The sequence below is a fragment of the Pipra filicauda genome, unplaced genomic scaffold (genome assembly GCF_003945595.2).
Source record: "Pipra filicauda isolate LSUMZ 115617 unplaced genomic scaffold, ASM394559v2 scaffold258_size1095741_pilon, whole genome shotgun sequence".
In the NCBI taxonomy this organism is placed as follows: domain Eukaryota; kingdom Metazoa; phylum Chordata; class Aves; order Passeriformes; family Pipridae; genus Pipra; species Pipra filicauda.
The window spans coordinates 315313-343241 of NW_024104374.1; the positions used below are offsets into that span (position 1 = coordinate 315313).

The 27929-nt window shown below is 40.6% G+C and overlaps 1 long non-coding RNA gene across 1 annotated transcript in view; it reads left to right on the top strand.

Moving 5' to 3' along the window:
• Positions 1 to 796: 796 nt before the first annotated feature.
• The window catches only part of LOC113992336, a 44060-nt gene continuing 16927 nt past the window's right edge, over positions 797 to 27929 (top strand). Inside the window, exon 1 of the long non-coding RNA XR_005563829.1 lies at positions 797 to 876. This is a non-coding gene — a long non-coding RNA (uncharacterized LOC113992336). The remainder of the gene's footprint in view (positions 877 to 27929) is intronic.

Sequence of the window (27929 nt, forward strand, 5' to 3'; positions counted from 1 at the left end):
GTTGCAGCTTCAAGACTTTGGCAAGGTAGAAGAAGAAACATCAACACCACCCTCAAAAAAAAAAAAAAAAGATAGTTTCCCCCCACGTAAAGAAAAAGCAGTCTAGAAATTTAAAACATCTGTTTTAGAGGGGGTAATACTACAGGTCTCCTTTTATTTTTTTCCCTTAGCTTCTAATTACTTTTCTCTTAACAGCTCCACATGACAAGATGTCTCTCTTTCTAGCCCAGAGGGAATGACTGAAGCTCCTGTTTGACTATTCCACTGCTTTTCTGACAGCTGTACTGCTAACTTTGCCTTCTTTTTTGTTGTTGTTCTTGTTTTTCCTTAGCTCTTGGGACTGGCTAATAGAAGATCTCTGCTGTAAAGCTTATCTATGACATTGCAGGACATTGTTTCTCTCTGGCAAATTTTGTTTGTAACAGGTGAGGATGAGTTGGTGCAGACAACAGCAAGCTGTGGGTAGTAGTAACTCCATCAGCTCTGAGGGTCTTTATCATAGGGCCTCACTCAGTGATAAATACAAAAACAGGACATGAACCTGATCTCTGGAAAGGAATTAAAGACGACTTCTGAGCTTGTGACAGACCCCAGTGAAATCAAAGTGAGTGCCCAAGTGTCCCATCATTGTCCTTTCCTGTTAGCTCATGAAGCATAGTGGGACAGCAGTCCTACTGAGAGCCTCTAGGGGCTACTGCAGTTCAATAAATCATAATAAATAAAGTGCAAAACCACTTTTGAGTCTGAAATGGGCTATGTTAATCTCTAGTGTACTATCTTAGACTTCAGAGGAGTTGCATGCAACAGAATTTTGCCCACTGAGCCCTTGCAGACTGCTCTCGCATTACCATGAAGGATGAAGGATAAAGGATGGCAGTGAGTACAGACTATTCTCTTAGGACACAGCGTTTTGTCTTGTTTTCCTGGGGGAGAAATTAGTCTTTCAGTACTCTTTCTTGTTTTGTTCCCTGCTTTCTGATAATATTATAAAAGTAGCATCTTTATGTCACGCTGTGTTCTGCACAGAACACACCAAATTTGTGTACATAACAGTTATTTTGCTCTTTGCTAATGCCTTCATGAAGTTTGCTTTTATTTGAGTTAACAAGAATCAATGTTTTACTAATTTGTTCTTTAAAGATACCATACACCCTTGATAATTCTCTCCCACCGCATGGGGTTCGGTTCACTGTGAAGTGTTGCATGCATCATACAAGGCACAGCAAGAGAGCATGCATGTGAGAGAAGGGGCAAGCCTGAGAACAGCCTATTTGAGAAACTCAGAATTTGGAAGGAAATCTCTACAGGATATCAAAGCAAATTTCACTCCAAGAAGGTTTCACTGTGTCAATAGATGTAGCACAAAGGCTGCCTGTTGTTTCACAAACAATGAATCTTCTCCAGCCTATAAATAATGTAAAGACAAATCTCAGGATTTTTTAAAAATTCTGCTAGCTTGAGGCCTCCTACCCAGCATGCCTCCTTGTTTACAACTTCCACTACAAACATATATTGTGTTTGTTTTCAGACAAACATCAGCTTTCCCAACTCCTGCAATTAACCTCTAGTACACATTAGCAGCAGCCTTTTAAGCCACTTTTACATCCAGTGATGCTGGGCAGCATGGTGGAGGAGTAGTGGGCTCTTACACCACTAAGAAGTAAGCTCCTCAGCAGGAGATGTGTGGTGCAGCCTCTTTGCCATACAGTGCTGATGAATTACTGCAATCAGCTACCAGCCCTTTGGCAAGTACCTGCTCTTCAGGTAAGCTCCCTTAAAGCCATTTATAAAGGTAAAAGAATAAAACGCATTCAGTAAAGGTTTTACCACACCTTACATAGATCTTAAATGGGGTCTACACAAAGGAATGGATTCGTAACATTCAATTTTTTGTTCAAAGGTAGCAGGTCATCCTTAGTGTAAGAGGGCCTAGACTCCCAATATCTCCACAAGTGCAGGTGAATGCTCTTACTGCTCAAGCCCTCCCTGCATTTTGTTTGTCTGTCGTATGCATCCTGTGCAGATGCAGTAAGCCCAGGGGAGAGACCTGGTGCTTAGTCTAGCCTGTCTTGCCAAGGTTATGATGCCTTCCACAGCATGGAGTCATATGCTTGGACTCTGGCAGGATGCAGAGGACACAGACCCCATGCCTGCCCCTTCCTAACCAGGAGGGTCTTGTAGGAAATACAGGTGCTTGTTCCTTTTGTTTGGTGTCTGATCCTGTCCCTATGGTCTAGGTGTAATCTATGACAAGTGTCCGTTCACATGGTTTTTAGAATCTCATTAGACTGTAGATGCTTAGAAAGAAGTTTTTAGTGTAGTCAGGAGTATGGAGTCCTGGGCATTTGCATAGCTTACAGAAAGGAAAACAAAAGTCCACACTGGTGGAGTGTGGGCAACATGGGAGATTTGGATAGCGGTTCTGGAGCGAAGTATTTAAAATCCAATTTTTTTCAATTTCAGCCACTTTCACTCTTTATTGGAATGATCCTAAAACAAATTGCTCAAAAAATGAAATTTGGGTCAAGGACAATTTAGTCCATGGCTCTGTCTACTACACTTTACATGAAATATTTATAATGATGAAAGGGACCTGAGTCTTGACTACTTCTAAATGCCCTCAGAGTTTCCCCTTTGTTGTTAGCCGTTTGGTTTTCCTGAAGGCTATTTTCAAATGAACCAGAGATTTTTGAAACGAATGCAATTTATTTAAAAGCACATTTTGGGGTTCAAGAAGGGACAAATAGTTTATTCTAATACAATGTAACAGGGCAAGACTATAATGAAGTACGGTCCACACCAGAGAGCTGGATTCAGCTGGGATCAGTTGAGGAACAACAGCAAACCATAACCATTCATCAGATTTTCAATGCTGTATGGAAAAAGGCATCCACCCAGATCTTCCCGGTTCTCTGAATCTTGCCCGACAGGTGTTCATCCACATGACAGCAACACAATAAACTGCTCAGCCAAATTCTGTGACTGGACACAGAGGGAAAATTCCTCTCTCCTCTGCTTCTGGCCGAATCACTTAGCACAGAAGGGAAGTAGTTTCTTGGACAAACTATGACTGACCCATTGTGGCAGTTATACCCATTTAGGAGCTTTCAGCGTGGCAGTTGCATAATCATGACGTATACTTACAAAATATAAGCAAGAAAAAGCCTGAAGTTGCATGAATTTAAGAAAACAGCATGGGGGAGGGAAGGGTCACCAGGTCAGATGCTGTTGCTGTGAGTCCTCCAGAAGGTCAACTATTCTCAGGCTTTTGTTAGCTCTTAAAGGTATTCCAGGTGCACATCTAATCTCTAGGCCCTACATATCCGGGTGAGGTATTACTTCCTTACTGCCCAAGTCAGGTTTTGTGTTCTAAAAATGCTCTACAGAAATATCATTATAAATCCATAGCTGGAAGGGCCCATGCATCTTAAGTGCTCTTTCGTTTTCCACCTCTGAATATTCTGCCAGTGGAGATTTAGAACATTGGCTCTGTAAATGCTTTCATGTCAAGACTAAAGGCAACACTTGTTTAATTCATATTTTGACCCAACAGCAGCTTTATCTTAGGTTATCACTTGTTAAGCTCTCTAGAATGTTTTAAACATGAAGAGAGCTGCTGTGTATATATATCCAGTGTATTGTATTTTACTTGAACAAATTTGACAATAGAGATTCATAAACATCAAAACTATTTCCTTTCTGTGCTGCAAATTATGCTTTAGATTCATTTTTCTAGACAGAAAAAAAAAGAAAATTTATCTTCTATCCAATTTGTAATTCTTTACTGTAGGTCACAAGAGGTTGCAGATTTATATACACCTGCTTGTGTGTCTGTATTTTTTAATATACTTGTGTGCATAAAGGAAAGTTTTGGTGTATGTATATAAATATACCTTTATATATAGTTTGAGTGCATATGTATTTATAAGTATAAATATGCACACACATGAGGACAACTGTAGCAATTATATACACTGCAGTGTAAATGGAGAACTGGATATATACATCAAATGCACTGCAACCTGATTAGAATAATAATTAAAGTTTGCTGTACATCAAAATAATGTACACTACTCTGCGTAAACCCATGGGTTCTGACAGCATGGGATTTACCCCTCAGTTTTCAAAAAGTTACAGCTGTATTTAAAATCAGAATCTAACAATGAACCCTCAGAACTGACATCAACAGAATCCTCTTTGATTTGCATCACATAATATGTTTCAGAAACTCAGAAGTCTTGTAATATAGAGTAACAAGACTTGGTATCAGACTGTGTATCTACTTCCAGCAATGGTGCTTTCTACACCATAAGACAGATAAGTTTTCACCCAAACACCCCATTCTTGGACTGTAGTCTGATTCCTCCCTCCCTTGAAGTCATGACAAGATCTGAATACTTACCATCCTCTTATTGCCTCTTTAAAAAAACCAAAAGAAACCCAACAACAATAAAAAAAACAACAAACAAAAGGTAAAAAAAAAATCAACAATTAGTTGGGAGCATAGAGTGGGCCACAAGCATCCAGTGATACATTCCCCAGTGCAGATAATTAAGGGACCAAGGACAGCAATGCAGACAGAGCAGCTGAGCTCTGTGCAGAGAAGTGGGTGCTATTTCAAATAGTTTAGTCTCAATATCCATCTCATCTTCTGGTTACCCACTGTGACATCTGCACAAAAATATTTAATAAGCACATAATATACTAGAATGAAACTGCAAAGCTCAGTGTCTGTGCAGGAAACAAACATACCTGCTCCTTGGTACTACCACCTACAAAAAGTACATGCTGCACTCCCTGGCATACTTATGACTTTCAAACCAGAGATGGGGAAGCCCTCAGCTGACAATGGCTGCTGGTGGCTGTGCTGTGTCACAGAAGCTTAAGTAACTCCTGGAAGCCAGTGGCGATCAGCTAGGGTATAGGCAGTGATGGTGGCAGACCTCTGTCAGATGCCTCAGCCCTGAGTAATTTCTCAAGAAGACGTCAACAGGAGTAACATGAAGAAAACACCCTGAATGGAAGGACAGCTAAAGTTAAAGCTCCATCAGGAAGAAGATGCTTTAGAAATGTGGGCAACAGCTAGACAAGGTTTAAATGATCTAATTTGTAACTGCAAATGATAGTTGCCAGCAGCGAAGAGGATACTTACAAGAGAGATTTCTTTCTGACACCTGCTTGTTTTGAAGCACGTTATGGTTTTAATAATTTTTGGTTAATACAGGCAGCAAAACCTATTAAAATATAGCACAGAACTGCAGAAAAAATGTGCCACATGCAGAATTAACTGGTTGTGGCTGGAGTACAGGATAAAAAGCAAGGTGAGAAGGAAGAGTGTACTAAAGTGAGTTGGAACTAGCCCTGACTAACGCAACCAGCAGATGTTACCTACAGTGTTACTCAGCTACACTAGTCACAACTGTCAAAAAGTTAGATTCTAGTCTAATTTAACCCCTCATGCTTCTAAGGCTGGTGGGGCACCACCACAAAAGGCAGCTCCAGAGGTTAATGAATCCCAACTCTTTGGAAGACAGCTTAAAACAGCAATATCTGTCCTCTCAAAGGAGCAAAACCAAACACCATGGATGATACCTCCTTACTTTTTCCTACTTACTTTCCAGCTGCGGTTAATGTGAAATTAATCCAATTTATGACCCAGATTGATGTTCATAAGAAAAGAACAGCACTCTAACACGATGGACATGCTGGAACAGCCAAAATCCTCTGTTTTTCATGTGTGGTTGGGGTAGAAAGAAAATTAATTTGTAGAATACTCCAACATCAGGCACTGTGGAAGGTGAAGACAATGGTAAGCATTTCTGCTAAATCTCTGGTTCCGTACCATAAAAGTTAAAAAAGTTTTAACTATTTAACCATAACCAAAATATCGAGCCCCCGACAAGTTGGACTGATGTCCCTGATGCACCAGTCACCATAAAAACATTCAATTACTTTAATTTAGTTTTCTTTTGAGTTCAGAAGGGCTTCTATTTAAATTTGCTGCCATTACCCATAGAAAAGGAAAATCACAGCTCACACCGAACGACAAAACCATATTTCCTTCTTTTATTAAAAAAAACCCTGCACATATTTTTAGGAGTTATAAACAGTTAGAAAGCCCTGAGGCCAGCTGAGGTTAATGATTTTCTATTCAGTGCTTGGAATTTTCTTAAATAAATAGATAAATAAATAGATAAATAAAGCTGTCAATCCTGTGCTTATTGTTGCACTAATGTCAAAGCCATTAAAAAGATAAGTATGTAACATAGTATGCTCCACTAGCACTGAGGCAATGACATCTTTTTAGAGTATGAGTAGAAGAAATTATTGCAGACGTACATTTTGAATATCTATTTGAAGCTATCATGTTTCAGTGAATGTGTTTTATCCTTACTTATTCTGCAATCAAGTCTAGCTCTATGGCTTAGCAGGCTAATGTTCTCACCACTTTAACTTTCTTGCTTGGCAGGGGATCAACCTCTCTTTGCTGCTCACATTGAGTAGGCAAACTTGCAGATTTCAGTCCTGCTGGCATTTTTCTCTGAAATAATGAGTTATAGTGCACCTTTTGGCCTGACAAAGAAATTGTGAGTCTGGGAGCATTTCCCTCAGACAGTGTAGGACCTCAGAGAGGGGCTGATGGTGAAGAAAATTCATCATCGATGTCACTATAAACAATGCAGCTCCTTAACAAAATGCTTGAAACACATGCAGAGAACTAAATTAGCCATGGTAAGAACAACAACAAAACCCAGTCTATAAGCACTTAGGAAAAAATACTCAGATGAAAGCAATAGGACTAAATAACTTGAACTTGAATGGAGTTATCTGGGGTTTTTTGTTTCCTTGCAGGTCATGTAGGAAGGAGAAACAGTGCTACACCTTTGATGTAGTTTTAATAAATATTCAAAGTCCCTTCAATTACTGCCTGAGTAATTACTGTGGATGCAAATAAAATGGGGAACAACAGAATGACTTTCTGGGCTTCCTCAGGGGAATGGACTTTGGAAGTAGCAGCACTATATTGCGTGTGAGGCAACTTCAAAAAGAGAGGGAAGGAGAAAGCTGTGAATAGTAGACGTTGTAAGCCTCTCAAATACACTACATTGATAGCTGTGCATGTAGAAGAGTCTGCATTGGCACTACAGCCCTCAGACACTGTGATTTGCCAATCACAGTTTTGAAAATGATACTTTCTTGCTCTTGGTACTCTGAAGGAAGTCTGTACATTATCCTACTGCCTGCTTCAGTGAATCCTTTACAATAAAATAAACCTGGCCATGAGAAACACAGAATGTTTTCAAGCCAAAACATAAGTTAAGAGACTTGTGTTTGTAGTGAGAATTTAATTCCAGCGATCATTTTGAGCACATCTTATGTTTCAATCCACTGGTTGCCATGCTGTGACCAGCCTTTTTCAGACGCATACCATGATCCCTCTTGTGATTCCCCCATGGTACTTCAGCAACACCACTTCTCTCAAGAAAGCAGGTAGGGCTTTGTGGTAGCTGTTTTTAAGCCATTGCAGTTAATGAAAATATTTTGGACTGTGTTGATGAAAAACATTGGAGGGTCTGTATGCTGTCTTGAGTAAAGCTGAGAGATATCACCAAGTCCACGGATTAGTCATATTGTTCTCTCATTGTAGAAGTCGAAGAAAGCATTTAATTGGTACTGAAAAAGAGATACATCTTGTTGTCTCAGTCCATCTCTCAAGTTATCAGCTGGACAACCTTGTAATCTCTACGATGACACAGCTGTAGGGTCCTACTCTCAGTTTTTTCCATTCATTAGGTCAGTGCTCCCATTGTAGTTATCACTTCACCTGACTCTGTGGTTGCAAGGATGGGGTATGCATCAGTGGACTCTATAACCTGACAATTTTCTGAGAATTGTATCATCACACAGTGTGTGGATCTGTCCTCTTAGTCTTAGAGAATCAAGTACCAATGACTCAATATCATGCAGATACACAGTCAACTCCTTTGACGTTGCTGTCCTCTGGTAAATCTAAAATGTGCTGGTCTTAGCAATAGTAGAACTTTCCTAAAACTTAAAAATGTAGACAACGATTTAAATACTTCATGCCTCAGTCAAGCTAGGTGAAAGATTGAGGAATACTGAGGATGAGGTGTAAACACTGAAAATCAGAACATGGGTGAGAAAGTCATCTTTCTGTGCTTCAGCTCCCTGTTCTGCATTTTATAATTTCTGTCAGCGGACAGTTGCTTTAGGGAGCCTGTATGGGAAATGCTGGGCTTCCTCTACTCCTGTTTCCAAAGATAGGGCAGTCTCTGCTACTAACTCTTGATATTCACATTTCTGTTTTGGAGAATGCAACCCACATCATTCAAAGCTTGTGAGTGACAGGGAAATCTGCACAGGAAACAGGATCCTTCTGTTCTGCTATTGCTGGTTAAGAAAGACTCCCTTTCTGATTGTCATTCCAGTGGTCCACAGCTTTCTGGGTTTATTAAGGGCTATATTTATTATCTCTTGCCTTCTTCTGTGACTCAGCAGCAAACAGGCTGAGATTTACAAACAAAAGTAAAATGACATCAGCAGTTGTCAAATAGAAAAAGACAAAACTGACAAAGACATTTTGCTTTAATGCTTCTAAGCAGATATTGCAAGTAACAGAATGCACACGCACACACACACACACACACACACACAGAGGAATATTCAAAATGGAATTTTAAAACAGTTACCAGCATCCACATCCTGAAGAAAGAAAAGTCACTGCCTGCCTCAATAGCAACTTATATTTCAAGTTCAGCTGATCAAAAGTGAGCACAGCAGTAGCTGTGGTCAGCTGCAGCAGCTGAACCAGTGAACCCTTGCACTGGGACTGAGCCAACAGGTGTCAGCTGGGCAAGTGGCACCTACACATGGCATCAGCCTGATAAAAGACCTCAGTAGGACGTGGGGATGGTGCATACCCTTACAGCTATGCTAGGCACTTCTTTTCTGTTACAGGTAGTTTCTGCATGACCAGTACTGAGGTAAAAGGATTGGTTAAATGCAGGGTAGTCATGGATTTCTAACTGTGTGTATGGTCAGCTCCTATCAGTGACCGAGTCATCCATGTTATCCACACACAAACTTTCCCACCAATGCTAAGCTAGAGCAAAACCATATGCCAGGCTCTTCTGGAGCAGCAGTAGAAGCACCGCTGAATGTCATGCCCTGGGAATCACTTGGCACAGTCAAAACAATCCAGTAAATTCCTTGCCAGGGTCTGATAATTTTCTTTATCTTTCTCCAGTTTTCTATGTCACTCAGAGAATCAAGAGGCTAATTCATCCCATAGATCAGCTTTCTGCTATAATCAGGTATCCTGTTTGGCATTTCCTTATCTGATCAGCTCACCAATTATTTTTCCTTGTACAGAAGAATGAGTGAGAATTGATTGGGGTTTATTTCTCAAACAGAGCCCAAATTAAATTTTTGATGATGTTACCAGTGGATGCTACCCAGCTTTAAAAGACAGGTGCTCACATATTTCTGTCCTTTCCTTCCCACCACAGCTCTAACCAGAAAGGAAAAGGCCTGAAACAGAGTCAAAAAGATTTTTTGCTATGGGCTTATATTTCTTCACCTCTGCCTCTCTTTCTGCCTCTCCTAGATTCCCTTGATCAAGAGTCTCTTGATCTTTTGGTTCTGAAAGTCGTCGCACCAACTTTCAAACATATCCAATCATTTAAAACTTCTCCCTCTGAGAAAGATGCCAAACTTCTCTTGCATGTTTATTTCTGATCCTCTTTACAGATACACTTAAGAGCTTCCCTACATTAAAATCCCTACTCTTCACCTTGCTTAGGATGATTCATTTTTCTTTTCAAAACTAAATGCCAATATTTTTTTGATCTCAGGAGTGAAACTGACCTTTTACCTCTGTTTTTTTTAACAACTGTGGGGAAGCATTGTTGGTTTTGAAGACTCGAACTCATGGAATTTTCTGCTTGAACAGAAGTTTAAGCATAGCCAAAGCATGTATTTTTCACCTTAGATAATATGTCAGTTCTCTAAGACTGAGAAGCTCAACAGGTAAATGGCCAAGGACTTTACTGAAATCAACCATCTAAGTTAGATCAGCTGAGACTCTGGTTGGAGATATCAAAAGCAATCCTCTCTAGACAGCAAGTACAGTCAGAAATTGACTTTAAGTTACTTTTCTTGTCAGTACGTACTTTTGCCTTGAGGATGTCAAGACTGTTTTTCTGAATCTCCTTTGTACTTTTTTGTGATGTTCTTTGTGTTATTTGGGCGTAAATTCACCTTCATGTAACATATTCACTTCTCTTGTACCTTGATTTCTAGACTGGGTGCTGAGCTGATCTCTCTGTGAAAGCTGTCTGACACATCCTATGAGTGTCACTGAACAAGACCGAGTAGCCTCTTTTTCTGCACATTGGTTTTTCATACTTCAGTGACTGTCCTGTTCATTTTTGGAGGGTCTTGTAGCTCCGCTTCATTTCCTACGCAAACCAACAGCTGCAGCTGAGTAGGCTGAAAGCACTCCTGTCCATTTTTCTTCCACACTGCCCTTTCTTCATGCTTTTTTCCTCCCTATACCTTCAACAATGACTGAGTTAGGTGGTAGAAAATTTCAAGACCCAAAAAACCGCAAAGCGGCGACTCCTTAACTTCTTTGCATCTTCCATAATGATCAGTATTCTTCTCTTGTGTGGGTGGGAAGATATGCATCAGCACTGCTGCCTGGCCAGAATGTTGCTGGGAAATGAAGTTTGGTAGAGGGGCAAAGCCCACAACAAAGAATGGGAACGGGAGGGACTTGAAGTCTCTGGAATGTTGTGATGGCTCTCCAGAACTGAAGTATTTAATGCAGTTTCTTGGTTTGCCTGCTTGGGTTTTCAATGAAAAATTGAAGTGTTCTGCAGAAAGCAGAATGATTTCATGAATAATTCACTGCAACTGAAAGCTCGACTCTCTGTTGCAAAACAGTTTGTTGTAAAACTTTTCAGTTGCTTCTAATTAGGACGAATGTAGACCTCTCTCTGTGCTGTCCTGGGGCTCAAAAGGCAACACAGCTGTTGTCCTGCATCCTCAGTAGCAATAAATGTTTGATCAGCTTGTGTGCTTAAGATATAGGCTTGAGAGGAGGGAAACAAGGTGTAGATTACTGGAAGTCCCCTTGGATTCTCCTCAGAAATTGCATTACTTGGCATTCTTTAGGCCAGAGATAAGGCTTATTTTTTTCCTTGCTTGTTTTTTCATTGGATTTTTGCATTGCACAAAGCCTTAGGTTTGTTCATTCGTTTGAAAAATTTGACCCTTGTTCCCTATTCTGCCATTGCACTGGGTATGTCACCTGTTTGTTGCAACTGATATTTTTCACTGACATGGATTAAAGTATTCAAATACCTTTAAGCCGATGTGCTTCTAAACGAAATTCTGTAATTATTACTGAGGATATGTACCGTAAGAAATAATTATCCCATTTTCGGTGTAAGAGAGAAAACTGAGGCTGCCAATTACTGCATGGACAACCTCAGCAAAAAGGTCACCACAAGCCACCATAGCTGGTTTGGGAAGTTTTAACTGCACATACATTAGTTTCTTCCTCAGCAGAATATGTGCTTTTTAATCCTCAGGACTTCCAGAGTCAATGGACACCTTATCCCTGACCATCTTCTCATTTTTCTGCCCAACTACTGGAATATGGGCAGCATTTGGTGGAGGTGGCACATAAACCCTGTGGCTGATTTCATCATTCTGTCAAAGGGAGGAAAATAATCAAAGAGCTGCAGCAAGAAAACAAATGGCCAAATAGTTGTTGAAGCAGGAGGTTCCAATTCACTGGACCTCAGCTTATTACAGGCCATATGCCTGAGTGGCTCCTCTCACCAAGTGCTGCACCCAGATATGGAAACAAGTGTGAAAGTGCCTGTGGTTCATCAGGACTGATTTACTATAACCATATGCAACTACTGAGAGACTGAAAATAAGAACCTGAAGAGGCTGTGGCGCCAAGAGGAGAAAGAATCCTTGACAAAATATAAAATTAATATATAGATTTCCCAAATATTTATGTAAAGATGTTAACAGGCAATAATAATTTGCTTTCCAAGCTAACAGCAGATGCTCTTGTTTTAGTGCCTAGGCTATATTCATTAATGATGATCGATATATTAATATAAGTAGGGAAATAAACTGAAATGCTCTTCTACTTTATTTTTAAATATCATGGGTTTGAATTAATAGTTTCTCTTGACAGATATCATTAGCTCATGTCCTTTTAACTATGCCCAATGTTTGCAGGGCTTGTTGTGTAAATAAGGGACTAAGCACATGACTCAGCTCCTGAATGATGGATGTGTTACAGAGACTGAATGACAGAACTGCCAGAATAAGGAGAACTGAAAGGGTGGAAGAAGTCTGGTTTTAACCTGGCATTTCAGCTATCTTTACTCGGCAGGGCTTGTTCCCAAGAGTGCTAAAGGCTTAGGCCCCAGCCAACCATTTCGTTTGGGTGTTAGGAAATCTTAATCATCTAGCATAGGCAAGTGACCATCAGCAACAGAGTTTGCTCTACAGCTGTTGTATTCCCCATTCTCTCTGCAGAGTGATCATTTTCTTATAGGTCTTAGTTGCTTGGTGACTTATTCTGGAAGACTTTTTCTTGCCAAAGTGGGTTTACTAACTTGGAAAAAGTATTGTTATTCAAAACAATGAGACAATCACTTTTAATTATTCTGGAGGAGGTACTCCACTCTAACTTCATATCATGTCCTTGATTCAAAAGGATTTCTCTAAAGAAGATGATACTTCATCTCTCATCACCCCTTCTGTATTTTTGTGACCAGTTGCACAGCTCTGTGGCCTTTTTCTCCTCTAGACTGGGGTTGTGTCACCTGCCTAGTAGCTCTTTGCACACATAATTCTCACTGCTGTCATAATTCACTACAGCTACATAAATCCACCCACATTTTGTAAAAAGGATGATGACAAGCTCTATTTCATTTCATTTCATTTATACTCCCCCTCTATGCAAGAGACTCCTGTTCTACCTTTGAAACCTTTCACCTTTATTCTCCACTTTGGTGGCTTTTGCCTCCCCTTTTATATTGCCTACCTGAAGACTTTTTTATGGCTTGTGTGTCTTGCTTAACTTTCCCAGCAGCACATCAAGTAAGGATGCCCTTCATAACTACAATGAGCTGTGCTGACAGCATTGGTCTGTCTCTGTTTGGATTTGAAATACTGTTACATGAAATGCTAGGAAGGTGTCTAGACATGGTGCAGAGTAGGCATCACATGCACACTGTTAGCAGACATTACTAATCCCTCAATGCCACTTACTGTCCTCATCTGTGTTAGTTCAGAGAAAAAAAGGTTATGTGACAACATTTTCACCTGCACAGGATGGTTTTAATAGCTTTTCTTCTTGTGTAACAATAAGCAGAACTACATATGGAAAGTTGGTTTCTTAGAAATTAAAAAAAATTGTCTTACCAGTCTTCATAAAATTTGCCATTCTTTGCTTCTGTGTCACATAAAAGTCCATTAATTATTTCACTGTCTCCGAACATGGCTCCAAAGAAGAAGGTGACCACCTTTTTCAATAAAATTGCAGATTTATAATTTTCCAGCTCAGTGAATTGCTAGTATTTAAATAAATTGAAAGGCCAGTGTCAGACTGCCCTGCCTCCCTGTGCTGCCGCTGGAAGGGTGCCTGAGGAGAGAAAGAAAAGGAGTAGAGAAGAAAAAACAGGGCAGGCAGATGTGATGGTAGGAAAAGCCTGCAAAAACAGAAGGGATTAGAGTGCCCAGAGGGGCCTAAGGCTCAGAGGTGGCCCTTAGTGTCTCCTCAACCTTCCTATTCTCCCAAGTGGAAGCAATGAACACCACTAGGTCACCAGACAGGGCAAGACTGGTTTCTCTAGAGAGGTACAGCCCATCACTTTGGCTGTTAGATGAGGCCCAAGCTGCCTTTTGCCTCTTTGCCCGCTGACTTTCCCAGGGAATATCAGGAGAACAGGACATGAACTCTGCACCATGCCTCAAATCCAAGTACACTTGACACAGCCATGCAAAGATGCAGGATGATTCATACTTTCTGTCAGCTCTCCTTGGTTGAGAAGGGGAAAGATGAGTCCGTACAGGATATTCCTGCTGTTGTCTGCATTTGAAAGTTGGTTTTACCCATCTGCAAAACTGTACATTCTTCTCACAATGAGGAAGGCAGGAAGAAAAAAAGAGTGTGAAACAAGGTAAAGTGGCTGAAAATAAAAGAAAATTAATGTTGATCTAAATGAAAAATATCAGAAGGTAGAAGGATGGGGGTTAGCAACAAAGGCAGAGCTGGGGCTTACATTTTTGTGCCTGTAGCTTGTGATCCTGACATACAGCTAAGCAACATCTCGTGGCTGCCTTAGCTGAGTAGGACAAACAACCTTTCTTATAGACACAAAATAATAAAGTATCCAACTCCTCTCACTGCTCATAGTAACATGCATGCTCCTCAGGGCACCAGGGTACTGCTGGTTTGGACACTGCTGGTGGAGTGAGCAGCATGGCAATCTTCTACTAACAGCTCAGCTGAGTCCCAGGAAACTGATTTAGAGATGAGAAAAGATTTTGGGTATGTGGATCATCTGCTGAGAGCAGTGCCAGCTTGTGCCTGGTTTTAGATACGGATGGACCATACTAGGATTGTCTCTACTGCCCAATTGTACTGTGAGAGATGACAGGGCTGTGCCCAGCACAACTCTCTGCCAAAAAATCACTCTAATCATTTTGTTATAAGGGCTGCAGAGATAGCAGAGAGTCTCAAAGGCCTTTAAATATTGGATCCGTCATTTCCTTTGGCTCTCTGTTTTCAAAAATAAGGTGGTGTGATAACAGCCAAAAGGCTTTTCTCTTCCTTTGTAGGAAATTTTACTGGAAACTCACCCTGGCTTCCAGGTTGCACACATTGAATTCTACTGTGTGTGAGGCTTAAAGATGAGACATCCATTTCCCTGGGGTGAAGGCTTCCAAGAGCCTCTGAGGGAAGTCCTACTGCTGAAATAACATCCTACCCATTCCCCTCTTCCCATCATGGTCCTTCTTTTTCCTAACACACCACACTGCATACACAGAAGTCCATTCATGCCTGTGCCCTGTGGTACTGGATGAAGATTGATTTTTGGTAATTGGGAGACCTGGATGCTAGTCTCCCTTGGGGTGCAAGCTTTCTATAAGAGGTTGGTGTGTAGGGTGGAAATGATGTCACCTCACCATAGGGTGATCTTAAGGTATATCTGAGACTGTCATGTCTGTCCTCCCTCCAGAAGCTGGAAATGAAGGCAAATTAATATATCAAAAGCACAGTTAATCAGACTTACTTTATTGCTCTCTTAGGATGAGATATCCCTCAGAGGGAACTGTTTCTTTCTGGCCATCTCAGAGTGGTCATGTTTGCAGCTATATTATGGATAGCTACCTTTAGCCAAATAAATTGTACCTGCAGCCACACCTGTCTTTTAATTTACCCTTTGTAATCTGAGGTGGCACAGTCATTATTCTTTTGCAGAGATGTTGTGAAACTTAAATCCAGTAATGCTTGTGTGGCATCTACATGTGGAGGTGAGAACAGCATGGGAATGCCTATCAAACCATGAACATGACGAGCTGCCCTCCTGAAGGCTGTCAGGGAGGAGTTCCTCTGGCTGTGGCACCTCTGTTCAACACCATGTTCATGAGGAACCAAGGGAGTCACCTCCATGGCCTCATCTTCTTCCTGAATTGTTGGTAGCATGTGTAGGTCACGAAGTAGAAGGTTCGTTGCGGGGAAGGCAATACTGAAACGTCAACCTTTCTAGATGCTGAAGTTCCTCAAGAGAAGTCACAGCCACACGTTGGCAGAAAGTAAAGATACTGTGAAATTATTGTCAAGGGATTCAGTGAAAGGCAGCTTGATGTAAAATTTCTTTTTTTTTCCTTTTTATTGAAATTGCTTCACTTTGATTACATTTAGCTCTATCACACACACATCAAAAAAAAATGCCAAGATTCCAGCAAAACTATATGTATTTTCAGTTTGTGTTTTAAGAGAGGTTTTAATTCTACCAAAAAACAATGCGTTTACTGAAACTATTTTTAAAAAAATATTTATTTTCCCAATACACAGAAGTTGCACTGAAATATTTTCTTCTTTCACATGACACATTAAGAAATTAGTTTTGCTACTTGCTTTAGCAGGATCAGGAGTTCATCTAAATTACTGTATGTCTGTTTAAACCTTATGTTTCGCTCTAAAATCTTGTTCATGAAAGTAATTTTCTGGCCATATTTTTCGTTATTAAGATTCTAGTCTTACTTTTTCCTGATTTTTGGAATATTTAATCAGTCACATTTCCCTGTTCCCACATTCTTGGTCTAAATATGGCAATAAATAGTTGTTTACAAGACACAAAAAATGTATCACAATAATTAAGGCAAGACTGAGGCTCTCCTGATGTTTGCTTACATTGCTGTGGAAGAGTATGCACAGTTATTATGAAAACTCACCTTCAGAAAAAGACAACTTTTTGAAACTTGCAGATAGAAAACAAATTTTTTTCTTCAATACATTCTAGTATCTTTGCCACAAACACTAATGAGTATGCTTTCCTGGATTGCTCATGTGGATTTGAAAGAATGCTTTCCCTCTCTTGTTCTCTCACAGGTGCACGCGCATACATGTGCACACATGCACACATATTCACATGCACAGAAAGTGCAAGTGCACAGAAATTCCAACAGGCATTTTAGTGTGTGTCAGGCTTCATAACTCAAAGTTATTTTTTCTGTAAGGAGATTAGGACTTTGACTGACTTTCTATGGCATGTAGAGAATGTGAAGTACAATAAACCATGCTAAAGACTAGAGGCCAGGTACATCAGCAGCTAATTGTACATCATACAGCTGCAAATGAAACACAGCAAGAGACCAAGAGACATGAACAGATTCTATTACACAGTACTATTGTGATGGTCTGAGAACAAAGATAGACATTCAGACCAAAAAAAACAACCAACAAAGCAAACAAACAAACAAAAAAAAAAACCAACCCAACCCAAAAATTCCAAAACAAAAAAACAAACAGCTGAAAGTCCTGTGGAGTTTTTAACAATTTTGTAGTTGAAAGGGTCTTCCTATAATTCTTTTACATGACAGAGCTGTGTCTCACTCAGGTTGGACATAACAGCTCCTGCCTGCTTTCACAACCCAGATGAGCAGCAGTGATGTTTACCTCCTGTAGGATTCTCCACTTCTTTTCATAACTACCGTGAATTGGAAGAGTGAGAGGTAGAAGGATCCTGAGTCTTGGAACTGGTGTAGAGCAGGGTACTGGGCACAAAGAGGTTCTTCATGCTTTATCTGTCCTCACAGCATTAAAACATCAGTTTTGTCATGTTTTGCTGTACATATGGGGTGTTCTTGTCAGGCATCAGGAGAAGCAATGGAACTCGTGCCCTTTGGGCTACGCACATCCCAGTGCTCCAGGGCTGCTTTCATCCTTCTTTCAAAGATGACTGTGGCTGCCCTAAGAAACACTCTTTCCAATTTCCCACAATCTGCTGGAGCCACTTCTCAAACCATTGGACATTTGAGCATCATTCAAATGTCCAAATGGGGTTCCATCTTGCTCAGTTAAAGTGGGTTTCTTTTATTAAATTATGTGTAAGGTCCTGGTGTAATATGATTTTTTGTGGAGGTGAGATGTATGTGCCCTTAGGTAAAGGGAAGAATATCACTAGGCAACAATGTCAGTACACAAAGCAATTAAAGTAAGACCAATTTCCTCACAAGTGCAGGCTGCTCTGCTCTGTGCTTGTATAGCAGAGTGGGCCAAGTTTTCTCATGTGGGAGGACAGCAGAGAGGATCTTCAAAGGATTTTCAGATAAACCTTTGTGACTTCCTGAGGATGACTAATATTGAAGATGGATGGTTGTTAGAGAGAGATACAATTGCTTTTCCATTTTTTTTAAACATACAATTTACAGTAGTGCTAGTTTTTAGGTTGTTGGCTGGTTTGGGGTTTTTTTCCCATTGTTGACAGAGGTTATTTGTTACAAACATGTCTATTAAGCCATTTCCAGGCCCCAATCTCCCTTGCATATACGGCAAAACATTCTGAGTTTTCAAACAGGAAAAATATTTAGCATCCTAAAAAGGTCTCTGTGTTACTTTGAGGAATTCATTCAGCTGTTGGCCTGAAGCCTTACTGAGATATGTGTACTGCTTCTGGTATATTGTATATTATAGTGCCTTGTTCAGAAATACAAACACCTTATAGATAAAGAATATCAAAGAGATAAATAGCCTTTCTGTTTGGAAGATTACTTTTCTATTGAAAATATTTTTGACCCCACTAGAAACAGAAAGGAGACTAATTGATGAAAACAACTCTAAAAAAAAAATCAAAATTTGCAGCATAAAACATAACCCATTTTTGTTTTGTCTTCTAAGCTGTTGACACACTGCACAATCCTTTTCCACAATGCAACCTCATGCAGTCTCAGACCACAGACTTTCCTGGTTCAGACTCTGCAACCAGACTTTGAATGAAAGGTATGCTTCCCTATGTGTGCTGTTTAGCTTCCATAGCGGCTGAGCACTCAGGTTCTCCACCAGGATGAAGTCATGCTGGTTTTCTGCAAACACTGCTCCAAAGCCTACAGGTGGTTGCTTTTCTGGAGGGAGACTATCCATACAGTGAGATGTTATTTAAGGTGACTACGGATGGCAGAAGCAAATCCCAGTCGGTGAGCCATAACAGCCCACAAGCTGATGTATCACAATATACAGAGAAACATGTGCTGGGAGTTCCTCAAAATACTTTGGTGTAGTTGATACTACCTTGAAAATATGTTTAGGGCAACCAAGATCTGAATTTGCCTCCTATTTGGTGAGGAAGCAGCTGTTGGTTTCAGAGTCAGTGGATGGCAGTAAAGGGGTTCCCCCAGGAATCAAATTTATCACTCATTTGTACTTATCTAATAAATACAACATAATTATTATATATATAAATATATATTAAGTAACATAAATAAGTAAATTACATTCCCAAACTCCTGTGGATATAATTTTACAAGAATTCAGAGGACGTGAACAAAAAAATGTGAGCCTGGTTTCTTTGTTTCATTTTTTCACCGATACAAATGCAGCACTGTGCAAACAGCTCTCAGATGGCTACAAGTTAAATTTTGTGACTCTCTGGAGCAAGAAGGCAATTTCATTGCAGTTGAGTCTTGTGCAAACAGGGTGGTTGTAAAAATCTGCAGTCACTGGTGTTAGTCATAGAAGTTATAACGTATTACTGGAAGACTGAACAGAGGCAGATTGCTGATGTCTTTCGGTAATGCTCTTTCCTCTTCATATTTGTTGTAGTATCAGACAAGGTTTTATTGTTGTCACATAGACATTTGCTAATAACAAGCAAAAGTCTCTGTGAGAGATTCAGGGTATAGGTAATTTGAATATCTCTTTTCAATTTTATTTTTGTTGGATCTCAGAAAGTATAAAATATTTCCTTGTAATTGTTAACACACATCCTTCTAGCATACCGATTATTATCTCTTCTCCATTTTACCACACTGAACTTTTACTCTTTTATTTTGTACTACTTGGTAGAGTTTTATATTTCTATTCTTCCACCAGATAGGTTATAGCTATGCTTGTATTTCTCTCTTTATTTTTTTTTCATGCTGCTGAGCAGAGCTGGGAATTTGGATGAATTTTTACTGCATTTTCAGGAAGAAGAGCTGACTGAGCCCAGCGCAACTGGTCTGTAAAGCTTGAAAAGGCCTTCTCCACTGGGAAGGATGATACCTTTGGGCGCATGGCGTGACTCTTGGGGATGGTCCTGTGTAGGGCTACGGGTTGGACTTGATGATCCTAGTGAGTCCCTTCCAACTCGCCATGTTCTGTGATTCTATGATTCTGTGGTTCTGTGATCACATGTTCATGCACTCCCACTCTCACAAAAAGGAAAACTGATCAAAATAGATCATGATAATCTGTGTAGAAAGTTCAGATGTTTCATGCCTTGGACGAAGGCAGTGAGGTAGAGCTGTGCCAAGTCAAGAAACCTGAAGTTTTTTACAAGACATCTTACCTTAACATACCAGCACTCCTGCTTCCATTTTGGTCTGGTAGATAACTGATGTAGGGGCTGAGAAAGTCATCTGACATTGGCATAAGGAAAATGTTAAGCTCTCTCAGTTTCCAGCACATGATTTTTAAGACATTTTAATCGCCTCCCTTTCAAGTGTGGATTTACTGGGGAGGTCAAGGGGTCATAAAGACTTCCTCTGTTCCTCCATCATTAACACAGGACAACTCATCAAGGATAGGTGTTGGATATTATGATTTCATTAACATTAATACCTGTGGTTTGTTTTTTTTTTTCTTTCAGCGAAGTCTTCATGATCCTATTTCTTTATTGGTATTTGATGTTTAGGAATGGTCTTTCATTTAAATATAATCAGTTCAAAGCACCAATAAAAGACTTTACTCTTTCCAGCGCTTGTGAAGTTCTAGGAGGAAGAAAGGAGGCTTGCCCACCATTGTCTTGCTTCCTATTGCAAGGACTAGAGGCACAACGGAGCTGTTTCACCCTTCTGCACCAATGGCTGTACGTCACTCTCTGGGCAGTAGAGAGGGGCAAGGTCATGATTAGGCAGCCTCTTCATGCAGATTGATAGAACAGATGAAACTAAAATGAGATAACTGGCACTATATCAAATGCAGTAAAGCAAGGATAGTTCCTCTACCTGCTCTAGGGGCAGGCTGATGCTCTGACTGCATAGCCCTTTTTGAAAATCACTCGAGGATGCACAGTTTTATACAGCCAAATACCCCTCTGAGTGTAAACAACATAATTTAGTTAGTATCATTTTACGGTTATGTATGCGAAAGCAGAAGGATATGACATCACCGAATGCATCAAGGTGAGTGGTATGACTGACACACCTGACAGATGAAATGCCATCCAGAGAAATCTGGACAGGCTAGAGAAGTGTGCCTATGGGAATATTATTAGTTTTAAAAAAACCGAGGGTAAGATGCTGCACCGGGGTTGGGGCAACCTCAGGGATAAGTACAGACTGGGGGATCAAAAGCAGCCCTGCCAAGAGGGACTTGGGGTGCTGGTGGATGAGAGGCCAACAATGTGCACTCAACAGCCCGGAAAGCCAAACATATCCCGGGCTGCACCAAAAGCAGCATGGCCAGCAGTTCGATTCTGCCCCTCTGGTCTGCTCTAGTGAGACCCCACTGGGAATGCTGCATTCACTCTGGGGTCCCCAGCACAGGACGGACATTGACCTGTTGGAGTGAGTACAGAGAAGGGCCACCAAGTTGATTAGAGGGGTGGGGCACTTTTCCTATGAGGAAAGGGGAAGAGAATTGGGGTTGTTCAGCCTGGAGAAGATTTCAGAGTGACCTATTTGCAACCTTCTAGTATCTGAAGAGAGCCTAAAAGACTGATGGAGAGGGACTTTTTACAAGGGCGAATAGTGACAGGACAAGGGGGAATGGCTTCAAATTGAGAGTAGGTTTAGATTAGATATTAGGGAGAAATTCTTTACTGTGATGGTGGTGAGGCACTGGAACAGGCTGCTCAGAGAAGTTGTGGATGTTCCATTGCTGGAACTATTAAAGGCCAGGTTGGATGGAGCTCTGAGCAACCTAGTCTAGTGAAAGATGTCCCTGCCTAAGACAGGGAGCTTGGAACTAGATGATCGTTAAGGTTCCTTCTGACCCAAACCGTTCTGTGATTCTATGCTTCCATGTTTCTGTGATTCTATGCTTCCATGCTTCTATGACATGCTTAGCAAGGGGCACAAAATAAGCTAGCAAGAAGTTTTCTGTGTGTCTGTCCTTTTCTGTTTTTTTAAAGGTAAGCTTTTTTGCCTTCTAGATGGAAGAAATGAGTTTCAGAGGCTACATGCTCATATTGGATCTCTTGCTCTCTGGAAATAGAAAAAAACACCAAACATAAAACACAACCCAGGTACACAGAACAGATGAAGCCAAAAGGAATTGACTCTGGTTACGTATTTTAACACAACAGAAACTGAAATGATGACCATATGATGTGTAGTGAACGAAGTGATATGGAAGGAAATGGCCCATCACCACAACATTAATTACTTAATGACACAAAGCTGGTGATATAAAAAGTGCTGTAGGTAGTCAAAGCTGAGTATAGTCAGCCTGGTGTAGGACTCTGAACTCCAAATATCTATTTGACATTCTACCTAATATTAGATTCTTTTTTTCTCTCCTTTCTTGAGACTGTCTTGTTTCTTTTTCATTCTTATTTTTTGCTTCCTTCAGAGTGTGTTGGTTTTCCCCAGTTCAAACCTCCTGGGACAGACTAAGCTGGAAAAACTTCAATTTGCTGCCATTTTACCCTGTTTTACTTAGCTTCATAAAGTTGCTTTAGAGACAGTCACTTTCTGGTGCGTAAGAACAAGATGTCATAAGGCACCTAGTAGAATAGTAAACCCAGGCTTTGATCAACTGCCAGAAATGGGGATGGGAAGAGGAAAAAAGGGTGAGATTTTTAAAAAAATGTATATATACATATATACAGGAGTAAACAGAAGTTAAAGATACCAGAGCTCAAAGAAAATAGGTCAGAAGAAACCTGCTAGAGTCTTCCTCTAGAGGATATGAGTTGCTCCCCTCCGACTCAGCCACGGAAACTAGCTACCAGCCTTGTTTAGTGAACACATAGGCTAAAGCTTTCTATGTGATCATTATTTTCACCCAAAACTAGGGTTACCAGAAATTCTATGTAGCTGCAGGCCATTGCCACATGATCTCATTTTCACAGCTTTCTCAGTGAGAGCTCGGATCTTCTATTCCCCAAATGCCCAGCCTGGAGAAAGAGACGAGCAGATCCCTGGCAATTTGCTGAGCTGTTCTGGCCACAATTTGCAGGAAGTTCATCACCTGCTGACATATACCTGTCATTCATCTCATACTGAAACCTCTCACTGAAGTCCTTTCTTCATGAAAAGGGAATTGGAGACAAGAATACACCTGCTTTTTGCCTTCTATTTTAAATATGACCTCTTGTCTCCTGCTCAAGTTTATTTATATACACTGGCACATCAGAAAAGTGATTGGCTATGTTAAATACTGTGCTTTGAATTAGTGGTTTGTGTAACATCCAAATAACCTGAATAAAGTACATTACAAAAAGGCTGGAAATTGACATTACATCTATGCTGATGCGCATTTTGGTTGCCAAGAAAAGAGCAGTTTGGCTGAAGGATCCAACAAAATCTGCTTAGTGGGTCTTCCTTGGCGAGAACCCACAAAGCAGATTGCTTTCATACAGTACTCCCTTAATCACTGTAAAGAGGTTTCAGAGAGATTAATAATAACTAGTGCAGTTGTTACACCCACGCACAGTGACTCAGACACATGGTCCCGGGAGAGCCTTTACCTGTGTGGGCCTCACAGACACATGCCAATATTTAGTCCAATAAAGTTGTCTTTCTAGCAGCATGAATGATAATCTTGGAGGTAGATGATGACAGGGCCTGTCAAACAAACCCCTATGCTAAGACACGGCCCGATATATAACAGCATCTCACTAGAGCCGCATTAAAGGCTGCAGTGGAGTTGCTCATGCTCCCTCTCCTTCTCTCTCAAATATCAGCAACATTGATTAAAACAAAATAATACTTAGTCCCGGTGTCATGCTGTGTTTCACCAGGAGAGGACTCTAAAAGTAATGAGAGCACATTTGGTTTAAATGAATTTTTGGCCAGTCTTTCTGAGTGCAGGGCTGAGGCAGCTGGTTGTTGGTCAGATGCGAGGCAGGCAGGAAGTGATCAGACAGTGCTGTGGCAGTGGGAGCGATGGAGGAGTTTTGAGCTGCTGCTGCTGCTGCCGCTAAATGTGTGGATAGCCTTGGCGCTACTGACCCTATGCTGGCCAGAGTAGATACCCATCCATGGTTTTGTCTCTTTTGGAGCTGTTTTTTAGCTTAAATTTTGTGGGGTTTATGTTATCTTGTCCCCTATTTCTGACCTTAAATAGCAGCAATTGTCATTTAATTAACCTCCCTGGGAAGGGGGAGTGCTCAGGAATACACTGGCAAAAGTGTTTAGTCAGATACAGATTAGCAGAAAATAATAATTCAGTGGCTGCTACAGAGCAAGTTGCATCTAGCAGTCAGAGTTAACTAATTAGGGATTGCCTCTGGCTTGTAGCTCATTTGATGGCAAAGCTCCTGGATTGTGGAAGCATTGGATTAGCATGCAAGGCAGAAGTGAGTCAACTGTAACATTATCTATGGAAATAAAGGCCTTCCAACAAGAGAACTAGAGCTAAATTGAGGACAATTAGGAACTGTTTGAGCTCTTATTCCTACCTGCAATATGGCAGGAGGTCAGGCTCTGAACTAACTAATTTTGTGGTCAAAAAGAACTAAGACAAGAAACCACTTTGGAGAAGAAGAGAAAAGGCAGATTCTACCTGGCTTCCCTGACCTCCTCCCGTGGCACAGTGAGCTACTTAGTAGATGAGGGGCAGACTTATGGCTGTTTTTTATCTGGACTTTAGAAACCATAGACACCATTTCCCACAGCTTTCTCCTGGAGAAGGTGGCTGCTCATGGCTTAGATTGTGTACTCTTCTCTGGGTAAAAAGCTGTCTGGATGGCTGAGCCCAGAGAATGGTGGTGAATTGAGTTAAATCCAGATGGCATCCAGTCAGTGGTGGTGTTCCCAGAGCTCAGTATTGGTGCAAGTCCTGTTTAATATTTTTATCAATGATCTGGATGAGGGGATGTATTCGTGCTTAATTAGATGCTGCCATCTTGGTATGTGGTTAGCTCAGCCACCTGTGAGAATCTATTCTTTTCCCACCAAGTTATGAGAAAACAAGCACTGATAAACTAGAACTTCATCCTTGAAGGGAGTATCTTGTATAAACTATAATTAACTGGTACCTCAGTATTGGTTGATGGCCCTCCAAGGGCATTTGAACTGGAAAGTAAAGAGGAGGAGGATGAAGTAAGCCCCCAGACTCATTTAGGAAAGACCCCCTGAGGTGCAGCACGCCAGCACGGGGACATTCCAGAGTACCCACATGTGTGCAGAAGAGATGCCGCTTGCATACTGAGGGAAGGGACTGAAGGCCTCTAGCTGGGTGGTGCTGACCACACCTGCACAGGTAGACGTCACCAATTAATTATATAAAAAGCAGAGCTCATGCTGGGAGTGAAATGCAAGCTTCACATCAAAGGACAACGTTGCATTTTGGGGGGACGCCCATTATCTTGTGAGTCTGCCGACTCCGAGAATGCAGCTTCTGCTATGGGTAATTCTAGGCATTCTGGGATCAGTAAGATAACTTCGTAAGCAACATCTGAGTGAGAGGGGAGTTGTACTGAGGGCTTATTTTCCTCCCCTTTCCTCTCTCTCAGGTTCTCGGTTTTTTGGCCACCTCTTGGTAATAAATATTGGTTTTGCTGAGCTTTCAATCAAAGTCTCTTCCTGTACAGAAGGAGCACAGAATTTACTTGTGTGGAGCAGTACAATGTTGGCTGGCTTACCTGAAGATTTTTTTTTGTTTCTCTAACTCCTTCACCCTCAACCCAAATCAGACAGAAATGACAGCAGGAATATGGGCAGGGGCAAATTCACAACAAAGTGTGTAGTACTATGTGAAACTGAAAAAAAGGATTGGTTTTCTTGTTTTAAGAGAGGAAGTCAAACAGGAATTTAACTTGAACAGTTGTTTGAAGTTTTTGTACTTTTTGTAACTTACAGAAAAGCACAACGACCTTCAATAGTCAGAAAAATTTTCAGACCAGAAATCACATCATTAAACTTGTGCTGTCCATATCAAAGTTGCATTAGTTCGCTCCCACAATTTGTGCCATGAAATAGAATGCTTCTTCAAATTCACACTGTTCAATGCTGTCACTGTCTGCACCGTGCACAGCTAATCAGTTAATTTACAGAGTGGCTTGATGAAAGTAGTGTTTCAATAGCCAGTCTCCTAAATGGATGTATACAGCCTAAAATAAATTATCAACTCACATATTATATTAAATTCCAGGATATTTTCCAGAAAAGTAGCATGCAATATATATGACAAAGTGTGTGGGCGTCTGCATTTATGAAATGTGGGTGTGGAAAGATACAGCTAATATTTTTTTCAAATCTCTATATATTTATTGAAATTGGCAGCTTCAACTACTTAGGTGCAAGCTGCCTACGTTTTAAAATTCTGTTTCTTGTGTGTCTTGTTTGTTTTGCATATTCTATCAGAAGCTACATTGCAGAGGGTCCCAAAGAGCCTCTGTGTCACAAGTGGTGTGATGTGCTACTATGTACAGAAACCTCTCTTCAGTGATCAGCCTTAACCTGAAGTTTCTTTTTTCAGTTGTCAAGACTGTCCAACTTGACAAGAACACTTGTAAAATGAAAAACAGAAATAAGTGGCTTGGCCTATAGGTTTGTTTTAATACATTAGAAAGGAAGAGCAAGTAAACCAGTAAAAAGGTTAGAAAGATGAAGAGAATGGGAGAAAGGGAGAAGAGACTACTGGGATCAACAGTTTGCTGAAGGAAGCATTGATGTTCTGAGATCAGCACTTAGTTATGAGAAAATAGCTAATGATAGACCTACACCAAAGCCACATAAGGTCAGAGAAAACCCACAGAGAGTGTGCATTGACCAGTGCACCATGTGGAATAGCTTTGATAAGGTGGTTTAATGGTAACACAAATGTGTAACAAGTTTAGCTTAGAAGTCACTGTTGAAAATTATGAAAAAGTAGTGTCACTAAAACGGTGATGGGAGGCTCATTTTTCTCCCTGCATTCATTTATACCATCTCTTTGTTCTCAGTGAAAACCTCTTGGGTAAACACTAGGAAGAATAATTTTGAAATGCCTACCGTATTGGGACATGGATACTTCATAGATTTATAGTTACCAGTAGAATTGAATAACTAAATTTTAAGCAATAAAAATTTAAATAGTTTACTTGGACATGTAGGTAATTTCTTTCCTGTCTACAAATCTCCTTGAAGACTCCTACCTTATTCTTCATTTTTGCTTACTCTGAGGATAATTTCCAAAAACTGTGGGTTGTGAGCAGCTTTTTGTAGCTTTTTCTGTGCCTCTACTGAATAATTATGTCTCTGTGAAAGTGTTTGGTTCAAATTTCAGGGATTTCAAATCTGCTATCAGTAAATACTTAAAATATTGACTGTTTTGAAGCACATTCTTGCCAGGAAATATTTCTGCTAGAATACTTATAGGAAGCAAAAATAAAATGGACACAAAAACTGTCAGTAAAAAACCCTGAAGAAATCTTTGCCAGTTCTTTTCCAAAAACTGCAGTAGTTCATTATCTCCTTGCACCAATTGGTGCAGAATCCCTATCCTAGTTGTTAATTTGAGGACATTAACCAAAGCCATGTTCTTTGCAAATCACTATAGTGCTTAATTTCTCTTCTTGAAATTTATGCGAAGGAAGGCACAGAGGGAAATTTCCGCTTGATCTGCTCTCTACCACACCTAACAGAGATTTGCAGACAATTTTAGTATCAAATCTTTCATGTGCTCCCCTGTCCTTTCCCCTCCGCTAGAGGAGGGTGAAGCCCCCATATATGGCATTATCATTGGGGATGACCTTATAATGAATGCAATAATGTAAGTAAAATGGCCTTTTCAACATCTGCTGTGCCAACTGAAAAACCTCCTCCCCTGATGGCCTGTTGGTACTGCAGTTCCTCTACTCACTGCAGGCATGGTGAGATGGGATAGCTACATGGCATATCTGGTTACCATTGACTGATAAGAGCCTCAGTACCCCTGTAACAATACAAACCTGTGAGTGGAACTGTTCCTGACTGTGTGAGGGGAACCTCCCATGAACATAGTGGGAATGAGAGGG